The 16,256-nt window shown below is 36.0% G+C and overlaps 1 protein-coding gene across 6 annotated transcripts in view; it reads right to left on the bottom strand.

Annotated features, from left to right (window-relative positions):
* TBC1D32 (TBC1 domain family member 32) overlaps window positions 1-16,256 on the bottom strand; it is a 251,985-nt gene that overhangs the window by 84,880 nt on the left and 150,849 nt on the right. The gene's annotated exons all lie outside the window — the stretch shown is intronic.

A 16,256-nucleotide genomic window follows, 5' to 3' on the forward strand; every position in this document is an offset into this window, starting at 1 on the left:
AGTTATTTCAGATATATTTTTAATAAATTAGAATAGTAATCTCCTCTTCAAAAGTTGTTCTGAGTATTTTTAAAAGACCATGGGTAATTTCCAATCTAGATTTTTTAAAATGTATCTAAATCTACATAAATAGTAAATTTTCCTCTCAACTGCCACTTAATTTAAAAATTCATCAGAGAATTTTAGCAAATCCAGAAAAACTCCAAATTGCCACAACTTTTTATTCAGCAGTTAATTACCAAAGTTATGACAGAATCATCATTTTGCTGCCAATCTAGAAAATGTTCATTAGATAAAATGTCAGTGGCTAATTTTATAATTGTCAGATCAAGCTAAGAACACCTAAGCCCACTTATCTATCTTAATATTATTAAAAGATACAAGCAGAAATCATGTGTCTCCTATTATAATGCAAGAGGACACACACTGCACTGTCTATGAAGTACTCTTGCCCAGGAAACTGAACCTCAATCTAATCAATCCTATACATCTCATTATCAGTTTACAGGAAACACAGGCATTAGAGAAACATATTTAAAAACACTGTAAGGAGAAAACAGTCAACCAAATTCAGAGTTTTGAGAATCCTACACATTATTATATATATATTATTTGTTCAGAAAACAAAAAGTCTTAAAAGAAACAGAGGCGAAAAGAAACTCTTACAAGTTAAAAAAAAAAAAAAAAAGGACCAAATGTCAAGATTTTGTTTTGATCTTTGATTCAAGCAAACTTTAAAAGTGCATTTTTAAATCACACAGGAAAATGTGGCAGTAATACGAGATGAGATGAGGAAAATATTGTTAATTTTGTTAGATGTAACAATGGCACAGTAATGAAGGTTTTTTGTTTTGTTCTTTAAAACATGTCCTTACTTATTAGAGATATGCACTGAATGTTTTATATGTATCAGATATTTGCCTTATCTAAATATCAGCATATCAGATATTTGCAGGTCTAACATGATTAGATATTAAAACAGATATTTGCCTTAAAGTACTTAAGAAAAAAATGTATGTGGAGGGAGGGAGATGAAACAAGACTGGTGAAATACTGATAATTAATAAAGATGAGTGGTAGGCACATGAAAGATTATACTATTCACTACATTTTTATATGTTTAAAAATTCTATGATTATAAAAAGTGTTCAAACAAACATAATATCATGAGAATGCTAGGGGGCTATGGTAGAGTGGGTGGTTAGGTAAGGTCTCTCTGAAAGGTGGTATTTGAGGAAATAGGCGATCCAAGAAGAAACCAATCTTCCAGTAACACTGGAAGGTTATATATCCACTTAGAAATAACCCAAAAGCATGGAGGAGGGAGAAAAACAGCATATCACAGAAATGTTTAACCACAAAATAAACTGAAGGGCAGCCAAAGGCAGTAAAAATAGGACAAATGGTGCTGGGGAAGGGAAAGAATGAGACAGGATATTGTGGCTGTTCATGATATATATATATTCTCTCTTGAATGCCACCACGTAAGATGTGCCTTTCACCTTCCACCATGATTATGAGGCCTCCCCAGCCACGTGGGAACTGTGAGTCCATTAAACCTCTTTTTCTTTGTAAACTACCCAGTCTGGGGTATGTCTTTATCAGCAGCATGAAAATAGACTAATACAGTAAATTTTGGGCTCCTCCTACCTTTAAGTCAACAGGCTAAGGAGTTACAATGTTGGCTGGGGTGACTGACCTGGACTATCAAGATGAAATCAGTGTACTACTCCACAATGGAGGTAAGGAAGAGTATGCATGGAATACAGGAGATCCATTAGGGTGTCTCCTGGTATTACCATGCCCTGTGATTAAGATCAATGGGAAAATACAACAGCCAAATCTAGGCAGGACTACAAATGGCTCAGACCCTTCAGGAATGAAGGTTTGGGTCACTCCACCAGGTAAAAAAACCATGACCTGCTGAGGTGCTTGCTGAAGGTAAACAGAATACAGAATGGGTAGTAGAAGAAGGTAGTCATCAATACCAGCTATGACCATGTGACCAGCTGCAGAAATGAGAACTGTAATTGTCATGAGTATTTCTTCCTTATTTTGTTAAGAACATGCTTGTGCATGTATACACTTGTACTAAGAAAATATCTTCATTTTATTTCCTTTCTCCTTTATCATGTGACGTAGAGTTATTGACTTCATATCAGCATTTAAGTGTTGTTAACTTTATATAATAGCATTTGGGTTGGGGATTGGTGTGTTTTCGGTTGTACAAAGGATAGTTATGTTAGGTGTAATTATAATCTTTTTGTTGTCTTTATTTGAAGATTACATATGATTTCAGATGTTTATGAGCTCACATTGACAAAGGGTGGACTTGTGATGGTTAATATTGAGTGTCAACTTGATTGTATTGAAGGATGCAAAATATTGTTTCTGGGTGGGTCTGTGAGGGTGTTGCCAAATGAGATTAACACTTGAGTCAGTGGGCTAGGAAAGGCAGATCCACCCTCAGTCTGGGTGGGCACAATCTAATCAGCTACCAGCGCAGCCAGAATAAAAGCAGGTAGAAGAGCGTGGAAAGACTAGACTGATTGACTCTTCCAACCTACATCTTTCTCCCATGCTGGATGCTTTTTGGCCTCCAACATTGAACTGCAAGTTCTTCAGCTTTGGGACTCAGACTGGCTTCCTTGCTCTTTGCAGGAGCAAGGCTTCCTTGAAGATGGCCTACTGTGGGATGTCACCTTGTGATTGCATGAGTCAATACTCCTTAATGAACTCCCTTTTATATATACTTGTATCCTATTGGTTCTGTCCCTCCAGAGAACCTTGACCAATATAAAAATAAAAGCAAAATAAATTTCTAAGAAGAAAAACAAAATAAAATTCTCAAAAATGAGGAGTATAACCCAAGAGGCAATGCCTAATCCTCTGTTTTCAACAGTGGAAATGGAATACACAAGACCCTCAATATGACACCAAGAAGCAGAAGGAGCACAGTGGAACCAGAAGTCACAAAAAACTCTATTAATAATTAATTACTAGTTAGATTACAGAGACAATTACTAACAGAAAACTGTCTACCTCCATATCAAGATATATGGGGGGTACCAGGGGAGGGGAGAGGATGGCCTGAAAAAGGAGCAAACACACACATACAAAATTTGGGCCTTTAGAAAAATTCCATCTAACCAGGAGCATGACCCTAGCTTCTCTAGCTTCTCTTAAGCATAAGCCTCCTACACACAGCTGCTGTGAAAAAGCTCACATCTCTCCAAAAAGAAGTACCATACAAAGGTGCTATAAGAAAGAATTTAAAAAAAGATAAAAAGATGGAAGATACACACTGAAAAAAAAGTTGCCGTTAAATACTTAAACTGTGAACACACAATTTTCTATGAATTAAACAAGTTTGATAAAGCAGTGGTCTCCATTAAGCTCCTGGCACAAAATAAAAATCTATGAACACAGGGAAGAAACGGCAACCAGAAAAAGTAAAACATGAGCTGGCAGAGCTAAGGAATGAAATAGAAGAATAAAACTGTCATAGAAATGAAAGTATAATTGCAAACAGTAAAAAAGAAAACAGATACTGTTAAGAAGATAATAACAAATATAAGGAACAGAATGACAAAAATGTGAAAAATATAATGGAAATAAGGAGTTTAAATTATTGATTTCTTGAAGAGAAAACTGAAATAATCTAACATGATATATCTTTAAAGATATTAGTCAAGAAATTCTCCCCGGGAGAAAAAAAAGTCATCAATCTAAGTACATAAACTGTACAATATGTCCCAGAGTAAACTGAATCAAAAGAGTCAGCACAGAGACAGAACCTGGTAAAGTTAAGCTTAACAAGTAACAAAGAACCATTGGGGTATCCAGGCAAAACGACCAAGTTACTACAAGAGTGGGGCAAGTGACATGGAAGGAGGGGAAATCAAATTGTTCCAGACATAGCTGCAGCAACATTCAATACCAGAACAGTAGGACAAAACTGGAAGGAGGTCTAACATGATTAGATATTAAAACATATTACAAACTGTAAGAATTTAAACAGCTTTAATGACAAAGCAAAAGAAAGTCAAGACATAGACTCTAATACACACAGGAATTTTAAATTACGTTAAGAGTAAAGGGACCAGGCATACTGAATCATGCCTGTAATCCCAGCATTTTGGGAGGCTGAAGCAGACAGATCACTTGATTCCAGGAATTCGAGGCCAGCCTGGGCAACATGGCAAAACCTGTCTCTATTAAAAATACAAAAAATTAGCTGCTCATGGTGGCACATACCCATAGGTCCCAGCTACCAGAGAGGCTGAGGTGGGAGAATCACCTGAGCCCAGGGGGTCGAGGCTGCAGTGAGCTGTGATTGCACCACTGTACTCTAGCCTGAGTGACAGACCTTGTCAAAAAAAAAAAAAAAAAACTGATACGATTTCCTGGTGAACTAATTATGATGTAGAGTAAAAGAAGAAAGAAATCAAGAATGACTCTTGGGTGTTTAGTTTGAACAATAGGGAGGATCAATGTTATCATCAACCCAGATATATAAGGCTGTAGGTTAAGAAGGTTTAGGGAGACACTTTTCTTTCTTTAGGCTACTAAACCACTGAATAGATAATGAAAATGACTGTCAGTGGATTTTGAGTTAAGATTTGAAAAGAGAGGTCTACAGGATCTGGATGTACAATGAGGTGATCCAAGGTGAATTAGGGCAACTTTATGAGTAAATACATACCTGGACTGAATTCTGCTAATTAGGGAATGAGTAAATCTAAAATAACAAATGACGTAAGACTTTTAAAATCTTACAAGTACTAGAAATAATGTAAAGCTTAGCAAATTTAATCCAGCAGTTAATTAAAATAGTACCATATTGTGACCAAGCACAGCTCATTCCAGGGATAAAAAGAGAGTTTAATATTAAAGTATCTCCTGATGTAATTTATGACATCAATATGTAACAGAAGAGAGCCATATAATCATCGGAACAGATGCTTAAAAGCTCTTTGATTTAAGATTCAACATCTACTTTCTATTCCTTGTCCTCCAAAACATTCTGAGTAAATTAAAGAAAGGTTACCTCTTTAATTTGATTTTTTAAAAGACAAATCTATCTCAATACAAGATCTAAAAGCATAAACAGGAAAAGTATTCCCATTAAAGTCATCAGGAAGGCAAAACTGCCAATTATTTTTTAACATCGTTCTAGAAATTCAAGATAATGCAAAAAGACAAGAATAAAATAAAGAGGCATGCTATGCAAAAGGAGATAGAATGTTCATTATTAGAAGACAATAAAACTATTTGTGAATCCATCTCCTAATCACATAAATTTCAATTTACTAAGAAAAACACTGGTTGAATACCTACTAAGTGCCTACTACTGTTTTAAATGTTGGCAATTCGCCAATAAACACACATACATACAAATATCCCAGTCCTTATGGAACTCTAAATAGTAGGGGAAGGGAACAATGAACAAAATTAAAAATTAAACAACAAAGTAATGGATACAACTAAAACAAGAAAGTGAAAAACGAGTTTTAACAAGCAGTGAAAAAAATATATCACTGTGTGTAATTTTAAATAACGTGGTCAGGAAAGAGCTTACTAAGAAGATGATAACCTTCTTAGGAAAGACCTAAAAGTAGTGAGGAAGCAAGCCATGTAGCTATTGGGGGAAAAGGTGTTCCAGGTACAGCAAATAGCTTCAGCCAAATACCTAAGGTGAGAGAATTTCTAACCTGTTTGAACAGGAAGGGGGCCAATATAGCTGAAGTGGAATAAGAAAGGGAGAAGTACACATTGAGCATCCCAAACTCCAAAATCCAAAATGCTTCAAAATCCAAAATGTTTTGAGCACCAACATGATGCCACAAGTGGACAATTCCACACCATGTTATGGATCATGGTCACAACACAGTCAAAATGCACAACACACAGTTTACTTGGCATCCCTACTGTTCAATGTACATTACCTGTTTTTCTCCCCCCACCCCGGAGATGGAGTTTCACTCTTGTCACCCAGGCTGGAGTGCAGTGGTGCGATCTTGGCTCACTGCAACCTCCACCTCCCAGGTTTAAGCAATTCTCCTGCCTCAGCCTCTGGAGTAGCTGGGATTACAGGCACGCGCCACCACGCCCAGCTAATTTTTGTATTTTTAGTAGAGATGGGGTTTCACCATGTTGGCCAGGCTGATCTCAAACTCCTGACCTCGTGATCTGCCCACCCGCCTCAGCATCCCAAAGTGCTGGGATTACAGGTGTGAGCCACCACACCCGGCCCAAGGTATAGTAACCTTTTAATCAAAACACGGCATCATAGGTGGAGACTGAAAGCCTGCAGTTTTATGTTCAACAGCTAAGAAAGGTGTTCTGGTGATGCTACTGTGCTGCCAGTTATCCTGAATATGTCATTTTTTTTTTTACTGTATAAATGGTATGTTACATTTTTTAGTGTTAAATACTATGTGTGAATAAGTGTAAGGAAATGATTGCTTATCAGTAGCTGATATAGTCTGGATATGTGTCCCTGCCCATATCTCATGTCAAATTGTGATCCACAATGTTGGAGGTGGGGTTTGGTGGGAAGTGACTGGGTCATACGGGTGAATTTCTCAATGGTTTAGCACCATCCCCTTGGTGCTGTTCTCATGATAGTGAGCGAGTTCTCATGATAGTGAATGAGTTCTCATGAGATCTGGTTGTTTAAAAGTCTGTAGCATCTTCCCTCTTGCTCTTGCTCCTGCCATGTAGGACGCTTGCTTCTCCTTTGCCTTCCACCATGATTGGACGCTTCCTGAGGCCTCCCCAGAGGCAGAAGCTGCTATTCTTCTCATATAGTCTGCAGAACCATGACCCAATTAAACCTCTTTTCTTCATAAATTACCCAATCTCAGGTATTTCTTTATAGCAATGTAAGAATGGACTAATATAGTAGCATACAAACTTAGAGTCAGGAAAGATGGTGACAGCAGGGAACCATAGATTGCCTACATTGGTGGCTGAGATAGTGACACCTTTGCTTTCTAATGGTTCAATGTACACAAACTTTGTTTCATGTATAAAATTATTTTAAAATATTGTATAAAACTACATTCAGGCTTTGTGTATAAGGTTTATATGAAACATAAATGTATTTCATGTTTAGAATTGGGCCCTACCCCCAAGATATCAAACTATGGATATGCAAGCATTTCAAAATCTACAATCTGAAATACTTCTGATCCCAAGCATTTCAGATAAGGGATACTCAACTTGCATTAGGAGATGAGGTCAAAACAATACTAGGTAGGTGTATTAGTCCTTTATCACACTGCTGATAAAGACATACCCAAGACTGGGTAATTTATAAAGGAAAGAGGTTTAATGGACTCATAGTTCCACTTGCCTGGGGAAGACTCACAATCATGGCAGAAAGTGGAAGGCACATCTTACATGGCAGCAGACAAGGGAAGAAGTGTCAGCAGGGGAAATGCCAGACGCTTGTAAAACCATCACATCTCATAAGAACTCACTATCTTGATAACAGTATGGGGGAAACTGCACCCATGATTCAATTATCTCTGCCTGGTCCCGCCCTTGACATGTGGGGATTATTACAATTCAACATGAGATTTGGGTGGGGACAGAGAGCCAAACCACATCAGTAGGGGTCCTGATCACATAGTCATCCATTGTGATGACTCTGGATTTTTTTATGGTGACATGAGAAATCACTGGGGATGGTTTCATACTGATGATATGAAAAACTTTGTGAGTACAGGACTGAGATTACCTGATTTGTGTTTTAATGGGATCACTACAGCTGCTATGCACGTAATAGGCTAAAATTAGCTAGGAGCAGACAAAAAGAAACCAGTTAAAAAGCTATAGCAATAATTTAGATAAGATAGTAGCTTAAAACACGGTATTCCTAGGATTTCTGGACTGAAAGAATGGCTCTGCATTGTCCAGATTCTTAGGGTAGCCCCCAAGATCCCCACCTCCTGGTGCTCATGTTCTTGTGTGATCCCCTTTTCCTGAGTATAGGCAGGTCCTATGAGATGTCTCTAACCAATGGAGTATGGTATAGGTGATACAATGGATGTGATTACAAGATTACATTCCATAAGACTGTAGTGCTCTTCTTGTTGGGTGTCTCCTGTGCTAGGAGTTGAGGGCAACTTTCAATAGACAGCTGTAAGAAAGGACCTCCAGACTTTAGCTAGCAAGAAAATAAAGCCTTCAGTCCTAAATCTTTAAAGAACTAAACTCGGCCAACAACCTGTGTGAGTTAGGAAGCAGATCTTTCTTGAGTTTCACATGAGACCACGGCCACAGCCAACATCTTCATTTCAGCCTTGTGAGACTGTGAACAGAGTGATCCAGCTAAGGTGTGTCCAGACAAAAACTGAGATAGTAAATAGGTGTTGCTTTAAGTCACAAAGTTTATAGAAATTTTTTAATAGAGCAATAAAAAATAATACAAACTCCAACTTTAACACCTAAGCAATTAAAAGTATGATAATGCTATTTGGTTGATAAGGAGAAAACAATTGGAAATGGCAGGGGGGATACATATACACACATACATACATATATATACACACACACACTAAATATATAGATATTTACTTTACATATAAATATGTATATTTATTTTATATATGAAGACAAAAACATATATATGTATAGTTTGTGTGTGTGTGTGTGTGTGTGCATGTGTGTGAAAATTACATAGGTGGCCTGTAAAAAAAAAAGTACCAAAAATAAAACTCCAATAAATTTACTTATAACATACCAGCAATAACCAATGAAAGCATTACCATGGAAGAAGAGACCCCATTAACAATAGCAAAAAATATAACAGATGATAATAAAACAAATGAAAATAATAGACGATATAATATTACAGATGATAACACACAATATAAAAAGGACAGGATCTATATGAAGAAAGCTACAATGTATGACTGAAAAATGTAAAGAGTTCAATAAATAAAGTCAAAGCACCTACCAGGATGAGAATGTTAAATATTTTAAAGATGTGCATTCTCGACTAACTTTATTTATAAATTTAAATAAACATTATGTAACAATTTAATCAAAACTGTACAAAATATTTGTGCAGAATGTAACAAAATAACTGCACTAATAATCTAAAATAATCTAACAGACACTTATCACTACTTATCAAGTGCTTACCATGTTCTAAATTTGGGAGAGTTGTAGTGTATTTAGTCTCATGAAAACTTGGTAAGAAACATACAGCTTTTGTCTCCATATATAAAAGAAACAGAGGCACAGAGAGGTTAAGGACCTTCCCTAACATCAGTCTTGCAATGTGCTTCCAGTGTCCATGCTCTTAACTGCTCACTGATATTGTCACACATTATAATATACACTGGGGAATATACTATCAAGCTAAAAAAATTAAATCCACGAAAGATATATGAGACTTCTACATAGAAAACTACAAAATTTTAATGAGGGTAATTAAAGAATACCTAATTAAACAGAGATATATGTCATGTTTATAGATTGGAAAACGGTATTATGCAGATGTCAATTCATCCACCATTGATCTCTAGACGAATACAATGATAATTAAAATCTCAGCGAGTTGGTTTATGTGATAAGCTGATTCTGGAATTTATATGGAAAGAAAAGGACTAAAAATAGCTGAGATATTTTTGAAAAGACCAAAGCAAGAAGAATTGCTCTATCAGTTATTTTAACTTATTAAAAAGCTATAGTAATTAAAATGAAGTTCAAAAAGTAACAAAATTAAAATATATTGTTTAGTCAGACACACAGACCAACGGAACAGAATGAAGAACCCAGAAATAAATCTACACACTTACAGCCAACTCCTTTTTGACAAAGTTTCCAAGAACATACAGTGGGGAAGAAACACTCTCTAATAAATGGTGCTGGGAAAACTGAATATTCATATGTAGAAGAATGAAACTAGATCTTTCACCATATGCAAAAGTAAAGGCTTAAAGACCTAAATGTAAAACCTGAAACTATGAAACTACTAGGAGAAAACGCTGGGGAAACACTACAGGACACTGATCCAGGGAAAGATTTTTTGGGTAAACCTTCAAAAGCAAAGGTGACAATGCAAACACAGACAAATGAGATTACATCAAGCTAAAAAGCTTCTGTGCAGTAAAGAAAACAGTGGACAAACTGAAGAGACAACCTGCTGAATGTGAGAAGATATTTGTAAACTATCCACACAACAAAAATTTAATAAGCATAATATATAGGGAATTCAAACAACTCAGTAACAAATAATGATAATAATAATAACCCAATTTAAAAATGGGCAAAAGATATAAACAGGTATTTCTCAAAAGAAGACATACAAATGGCCAAGAGGTATATGAAAAAATGCTTAACACCACTAATCACCAGGGAAATGCAAATCAAAACCCAAACAAGATAACATTTCACTTCAGTTAGAATGGCTATTATCAAAAAGACAAAAAATAACAAGTGCTGGTGAGGATGCAGAGAAAGGGGAACATTCATACACTATAGGTGGGAATGCAAAGTAGAACAGCCATTAGGGAAAAGAGTATGGAGGTTCCTCAAAAACTAAAAATATAACTACCATATTGATATGGTTTGAATCTGTGTCCCCACCCAAATCTCATGTCAAATTGTAATCCCCATTTTTGGAGGAGAGCCTGGTGGGAGGTGATTGGATCATGAGGGCAGATTCCTCCCCCTCCTCTTCCCATAATAGTGAGTTCTCATGAGATCTAGTTGTTTAAAAGTGTGTGGCACCTCCCACTTCTCTCTCTCTTCCTCCTGCTCCAGCCATGTAAGATGTGCCTGCTTCCCCTTTACCTTCCGCCATGATTGTAGATTTCCTGAGGCCTCTTCAACCATCCTTCCTGTACAGCCTGCAGAACCGTAAGCCAATGAAACCTCTTTTCTTTATGAATTACCCAGTCTCAGGTATTTCTTTGTATCAGTGTGAGAACAGACTAATAAACATATGATTCAGCAATCCCACTGCTGGGTATATATGCAAAGAAGAGGAAATCAGTATATCAAAGAAGTATCTGCACTTCCATGTTTACTGCAGCACTATCCACAATGGCCAAGATATGGAATCAGCCTAAGTGTCCATCAACAAATAAATAAAGAAAACGTAATACATTTACTAAACGGAATACTATTCAGCCATCAAAAAGAATGCAATCCTCTCATTTGCAACAACATGGATGGAACTGGACATCATTATGTTAAGTGAAATAAACCAGGCACAAAAAGGCATATATCACATGTTCTTACTCACATGTGGGAGTTTAAAAAGCAGATTTCATGCAAGTAGGGAGTAAAATGGTGGTTCACAATTACCCTGATTTGATTACTACACATTGTATACATGGATCAAAATATCACACATATCCCCAAAATGTGTACCACTATGACATATAAATGTAAAAACCCAAAAATATATACACTGTCTAGCAATATATGACTAGGTAGTAAAATATATATAAGTAAACCAAAGAAGTAAACATCATAAAAGTCAAAATAATTGTTACCATTAGAGGGAAGGGACAGAGTCATGACCAACAAATGCAAATAGTACTTGCAAATTCTCTGTTTACTTGATTGAGATTTCATGAGTATTTATTTTATAACAATTTGTTAAGTCGTATGTTTATATTTTATCACATATTTATATTTGTACTATTTCATTAAAAACTGAAGTGTTATGCTAGGGTAGGTAATGAGAAAAAGTATATATTATGTCAACAAGAAGTCTAAATGGGTATGCAACAAATGAACAAACTCAGAATACTAATAAAAGAATGCATACTTTCATGATTATGTATAAAGATTCCTGTAAGATTTGATATCAGCTAAATGCCATTTGGTACTCAATTATGTAATCATCTAATAAACAGACTTAATGGCTCATTAATTATACCAGCATATTTGTATAAGCTAGCAGTTAGACTAAACATAGAAGGAAACAGCACTTGAGTAACAGAATTTATTATTTTGCTTAACCATAATATTAAGGCTAGGTTTACAAAGTGAATAGAAGTATACAGGTTATGTTATATCCACCAATCTAGCAAAATGACCAGAAAAATACGTCTGAAAACATTCCTATTATTAGAATTATAAGCAACAAATTGTCAGGTTTTATTTTTGTTGGCCCCAACCCAAATTTCCCAATTATGAAAAAAAAATCAGGTATGTATTTCACATATAAAGCAGGCTGAAAAAAAAAGTCAACAATTATCCGTGTTAAATCCAAATTAACAGGTAAATGGATACAAGTTTTAATGGTGTATTTTTAGATTTTTTTAATGAAAAAGATAAAGTATTAAAAATCATTTAAAGTAAATTTATGTAAAGATATCAACAGTATATTAACAGGGAAATTTCAGAAAACAGAGAGAAAGAGACAGACTGTGTGTGTGTGTGTGTGTTTGTGAGTGTGTGTAAATACACCAGAGCATCTCTATGTATGTGTCTCTTAGGACACAGTTAGAAAAATAGACTAATTCTGTCTATCCCACACAAAAACACTCTTACAGTAGGCATTATTAAGTTACTTTTATCAAGATTTAGAGAAGTTTCTGTACACCAAAGGAAAGACAGTAAAATTCCCAGCTGTTCCTTTATTCCCTATTTCATACAATGCTAAGCAGTGTGCAACTATTATTCCACTATTATAATTTTAAGGCTCTCAGAGGCTCCAAAAGTCTAGTACCCTTGAGGATACGGGATGCTCTTTGAAGATGATAAAGACATAACAGTTTGTTTGCTTGCAGCAAAGCTTTAGAGGCACGGTGGGTGGCTAGAGGTGGGAAGTATCTAGACTCTTCTGGTAAGACTAGGAAAGCATTTGTACACTTGAGGTGATATTCAGTCAAGTGTCTCACCTCCCTTGAGTCAGGTTTATCAACTTTCTCACTTCACCTCAGGTATTGAAGGCCAAGTCCTTATTTCTGTTAGGCATCCTGTGCTACACATAAGTATGATCTTACACAAATAATTTTCACAGAAACCTATCATCATTACATCTTCTCTTCCCTTTTTGTAATAAGTGAATTAAACCTTCTGTGAAGAAATACAGAAATCTCTAAAATATATTACATAAATAAAATGGTCAAAATTTATGAACTGTATGTATACCCATTGGAAAGAAAAAAACATAGTACAAGACGTCAATGGAGAGTTGCAGAATTTCTCCAACAGTCTTCTCACAGCAATAAAAAAACTACCCATATGATTTTATGGCTGCTATCAAAACCCTCTGAAATACTAAACACAGACAATACACACTATGTGCTTCAGGGAACAAACTTCCCATATACACCACAGAAGCTGGAAGTATTGCTCAATCTGCCCAATGATCTTAGGTTTCCTTAAGCTTTACAATAGTGTATCTGTTCATTACATGTAACAAAAGACATCATCAATATAAAAATTTCTTCACAAGAGTGAATCAACACAGTCTCTATGACTGGGAAGATACTGCTGACTTGGCCAAATGTGAATGTCAGAAACAGGTACTTTCACCGGGCACGGACAATATATCTTTATCATTTTATCAAAATTTGGTCTAGGGTAGCCTTGATTGTCCTAGCAAGCCAGAGGTCATGATGAAAAACTACTTCATTGGTGATATAATATTAACTGGACTTAGGTGGGCAGGAAGTAGCTGGTACTCCATATGCTTTAGTAAAACAAGAATTCCAGAGGGTAAGCAATCCATAAAAATTGAGAGGCTTGCCGTCTCAGTAAAGTTTCTGAGTTCTAGTAGCCTAGAATCACCTGTAAAATGCATGACAAATTGCTACATCTCACATTAACTACCACCAAGAAAATGGCATAATGCATGATTTTAGCCTCTTCCAATTTTGGAAGCAACTTCTCTAATATTTGGGTGTACTGCTCAGAACTACTTATGACATCACCTGTAATTCTGTCAACTTTATGACCTACAGCAAAAACAAATAAAAAACAAAACTCATGCAGCCTCCAAGTTCAGATAGTCTATCACTTGGGCCTTTACTCCAGCAGGTTCAATGCTGGTCATGGTTTCAATGACAGATTGGATAGTACAGGAACTTCTGACAAGGTGCAATACGAGATCACACACAGATTTCTAGGATTTTGGAGTGAATCTATGTTCCCTTTGTTAAATAACTATTCTTATTTTGTGATCCTCAATTTGATAAACATAATTTTGAGCTCCCACCATCGTGGCCACTTTGCACATAATCCCATTCAAGCAAGCACTAGGGCAGCTGAGGAAAGAGGCCGACCTATCCATGAAAGGGATTATTTTGCCTCCTTTGCAGGAAGAGGAAGCCCTTGAAGAACATTCACAAGTCAAAATTATTCCCTCAACCTGTATGTATTCTCAGAGGACCATGTATATACTTTTTTCCACCAATCTTCTCATACTATTCTGTAAGTTTTTTTTTTTTTTAAATTCTGAGCCCCTGACCATCTAGACCAACCATTAGCAATGGTCCATAAACCTATACAAATCAGTACCTGAAGTCTCATCTGTCTCCAAAGTAAATGAGTAGATATGCTACTTCAAAATTTTCCCTCTTTGAAAAGTAGTCCAATTCTAGCAGGTACTAATATATGATACAACCTATAAATCAGATTTAGTAACTGTTTTTCTTCTCTGGTCACCTAGTTAGAGAAAATTTCCCATGAGCCAGAGGTATATGTTGTGAATGTGAGTCATATGCTCATACAATTCACTTGTGTTATCAGGGCTAATTTAAACTTATCTTACAAATGCCACTTTCACTTGATGATGGAGTGCTATTGTGCACATATAAACTATATTTTAGAAAGTCATATAATGCACAATGCCAGATTGGTTGCCAAATTTGTATAGGAAATACCTGTGAGTTGAACAATATGGATTCCCTCATCAGAGATGAACTGACTACAGCTATTACTGAACATCCAGATTGCCATAGGCAGAGACCAACCCTGGACTCAGAAGATAGTAAATAACCCTGGGGAGACCAACAAGCTACCTAGTGGCAGGGTGATTACATTAAAAATGCCTTCTTACACCTTACACAAAACTTCACATCCTTGGCTACTATGCTTTTCTATCAAACGTTATCTTACTATGGACTTTCTAGGGGTGATGGCATCCACAAAACACTGTTTCTGACCAAGAAACTAGTTTAACAATAAAAAAAAGTAAGGCACTGAGCAAATATTCACTGGTCTTATGATGTGCCCTAGCTCCCAGAAGCAGATGATCATAGATATTGGTGGAATGGCATGTTGAAAACTCAGTAGGATATCACGCAGGACACAACACCTTGGAAAACTGAGGTGCTGTCCCACAAAATGCTCTGAACTAGAAACCAATGTATGATGTTATTTCTCTTATACCTATAATACATGAGTCTATGAACTAAAGAGTAGAAGGGAAAATGATTTTCTTTGGTTTTCTAACCCTTTAACTTTGTGAAGCGTAGCGAGAAAGTTGATGGTTTAGAGATCTTATTCCAAACTAGAGTACTTCTACTAGAACTGAAAATTTAAACTTTCTTCTAATGTTTGAAGCTTCTCATATTCCTAAATCAATAGCAGAATAAATTAACTGCGTTGGCTAGAGGAATTGATCATGATTATCAATGAAAGAAAGACTGCTCCTATGCAATGGAGGCAGAGGTAAATAAAGCCTGGTGCCCCAGGGATCCTCTGTAGCACCTACTAGTACTGCCATATCTAGTGGTAAAAATTGATGGAAGACTAATGCAAACCAATACAGAGAAGATGACAAAGGGCTCAAGAACCTCAATAACAAAGCTTTAGATATTAAAAAAAAACTTAGATATAGATAATATATAGCATCCTAACCAGTGGGGTTGTTTGAATTACAAGAGAAAACAGAATGGGAAGAAGGGGAAAAGTTATAAATACCCACTAAAGCCACACGTCCACTTATAGAGACAAAGACTGTACTAACTAACCATATTTTAAACTTTGCTCTGTTAAGTAAGCATTTATATATTAAAAACGAAATTTATAATTTTCTTTTTCTCCATCTCTCCCCTGCTTTATGTAGGGTGTTGATTTTGTAATTTAGTCTGTAGGTTAAAGGATATGAAGATACGACTAGAACTAAAGTAACAAAGAAGAAATATCACCAAATAAATACTGATGGGACTCTAGATTTCCCTGTTAGGGAAGAGGGTAAGGCCATTTTTGTTGTGGAAGGAAAATTACACTGTATTAGCTGAAAGAATGTTACTGCTATTGCTGTTGATTAA

Source organism: Pan troglodytes, chromosome 5 (genome assembly GCF_028858775.2).
Source record: "Pan troglodytes isolate AG18354 chromosome 5, NHGRI_mPanTro3-v2.0_pri, whole genome shotgun sequence".
Taxonomy (NCBI): domain Eukaryota; kingdom Metazoa; phylum Chordata; class Mammalia; order Primates; family Hominidae; genus Pan; species Pan troglodytes.